General features: G+C 46.0%; 1 pseudogene; it reads right to left on the bottom strand.

Annotated features, from left to right (window-relative positions):
• Window positions 1-1,421: 1,421 nt before the first annotated feature.
• On the bottom strand, window positions 1,422-2,109 carry LOC130836248 (CD83 antigen-like; annotated as a pseudogene).
• Window positions 2,110-2,413: the final 304 nt, after the last annotated feature.

Genomic DNA, 2,413 nt, shown 5'->3' with positions numbered 1-2,413 from the left:
TTTTTGAGGAAACTCCATACTGTTTTTCACTGTGGCTGCACCAATTCACATTCTCATCAACAGTGCACCAGGGTTCCCTCTTCCCCACATCCTTATCAACACTTGTTACTTGTTGTCTTTTTGTTAATAACCATTCTAACAGCCATGAGATGTTATCTCTTTGTACTTTTTTTTTTTCGAATTTGGATAGTGCTTTATATTCTTTCAAAGCATTTCCACATACATTTTTTCAATCAACTCATACAACAACCTTTTGGTTTGCAGCTGAGAAAGCAGAAACCTAAAGGATCTTGTCCACGATCAGACTGCTGAGTAGTGGGACAACTGGGGCCAGCACCCTAGTTTGCATGATTGGTCCAGCTTTTCCATCAGGTCACTAAATAGCTCTCTCTCCTATTGTTACCGTCTCCAACTTCTTCTTGCCTTCCACATGCAGGCTGCTTGTCAGTTAACAACCATATCTAACTGAAGATTCCGATTTCAAAAGGAGAAGAAACACAAATCCTTCTTTGACAAGTATACACAGATATAAAAAGAATTGTGCCACTCTTCACTATTGCTTTTTTTTTTTTAATATTTATTTATTTATTTGGTTGTACCAGGTCTTAGTTGCAGCAGCAGGTAGGCTCCTTATTTGCGACTCACAGGCTCCTTAGTTGTGACCTGTGAGCTTTTAGTTGAGGCATGCATGTGGGATCTAGTTCCCTCACCAGGGATCAAACCCGGGCCCCCTGCATTAGGAGTGTGGACTCTTAACCACTGTGCCACCAGGGAAGTCCCTCACTATTGCTTCTTTATGGATGTCTTTCCCAGATAAAAAGGCCCTGGTGGGGACAGTTCATCGACCTGCTATTTCTATGTACACATCATACTCCTTGGTAATAGCAGGACCTTCATGCCGGGAAATTATTTGCTGAATATTTCTCCGTGTCTCACAGCTTGGCCTGTCAATTTCTCCCAGACACAAAACACCAGGGCTTGGACAAGAAAACAGAGCACACTCAGGGATGTTTTCCAGATGTGGAAGAGGACAGCGGTCCTCAAGAGCCTACACAGGGCCAGCTCCAGGCATTCATATTTCCCAAGGTCCTTTTCCAACTGCATCTCACCATAGCTTTTCTAGGACTGAAAAAAAAAAAATGGCCAAGAGGTTGAATAGATAGCTGAATAAAATGTTAAGAAGGTCATGAAGAAGCAGCACTGGAGAGCACCCTGCAGGCGGCCCCATGCTTTGTGGTCATGTCGTAATTTTCAAGGCTCTGCTCACAAAAAGTGGGGCGGGATCCACTGTTGGATGTTTCGGTCAAGCAAAGAGCTTCACAGAAAGGATGCCATCTTCAGTGTGGGGCTCCTGTTCAGTGAGACACAGAGGCGCACCACTGAGCATTTGACCTTATAAAAACATTGTGCGGAAATTCTGCTCACACCAGCTCTGTCTTGTGAAGTCACTTGCTCCAAATGCTTATTTGGGGAGATGACTGGGAGAAAAGCATGTTCCATGGCAGGTTTAGAAAAGTCTGGAAAAATACTCTGCTGTCGTGCAAACTTGCAAGTGAAAATGATGCGTGTTAAGTAGAAAATGACCAGAGCCAATAGCAGGACAGTCTCAGCTCTGCATTTCTTTAAAGTCTCTTCTTTGCATCCCTTAGAGCATCCTGTCACTTTCAAGATCACTGTGCCCCTTAGGTTTCTCTGCCCTTCCGGATCCACCAGAGTGCACGGTAGGTCCCGGAGTTGCAGCTGGTAGTGTTCCAGATCCTCAGGGAACACAGCCTTTCCCTGGGGGCCTCTGAAGAGCCCCTCTGCTGAGAGCATCACAGGTCTTCCTGGGGCACCTACAACCTCTCTGTAAGCTTGGTCCAGGAGACCGCGTAGGGGGACCTGTGGGTCCCAGGGGGCAGGGCGTGGCAAGTCCACATCTTCTAAACAGGCCAACTTCACCTCCCGTGCTGCAGGCACCAGGCTACAGGCGCAGCTCAGGAGCAGGAGCTGGAGGCCACCAGCCACCGCTGGGAGCTGCTGACCTGGGACCTGGCACCATGCTGCCTTTTGTACCTGGGCTTCCCCGGCAGCTCCCCCTGGGTGGTTCACTGTGTTTTTGATTTGCATTTCCCTGATGGTTAGTGATGCTGAGTGCCTTTTCATGTGCCCATTGGCCATCTGTATGTCTTCTTTGGAAAAATTCAGATTCCTTGCCCATTTATTAATCAGATTGTTTTGGGGTTTTTTGCATTTAAATTGTATAAGCTCTTTATAAATTTTGGACATTAACCTCTTATCAGATAGATGATTTACAAGTATTTTCTCTCATGCCGTAGGTTGCCTTTTCATTTTGTTGATGGTTTATTTCACTGTGCAGTAGTTCATTTCTTCTTACTGCTGTAATCTGCCGTGGTGTGGATGTACCACAGTA

This window comes from Hippopotamus amphibius, chromosome 1, assembly GCF_030028045.1.
Source record: "Hippopotamus amphibius kiboko isolate mHipAmp2 chromosome 1, mHipAmp2.hap2, whole genome shotgun sequence".
In the NCBI taxonomy this organism is placed as follows: Eukaryota; Metazoa; Chordata; class Mammalia; order Artiodactyla; family Hippopotamidae; genus Hippopotamus; species Hippopotamus amphibius.
Note: the sequence above shows the minus strand (reverse complement) of the source record. Positions and strands in the feature narration are given on the sequence as shown.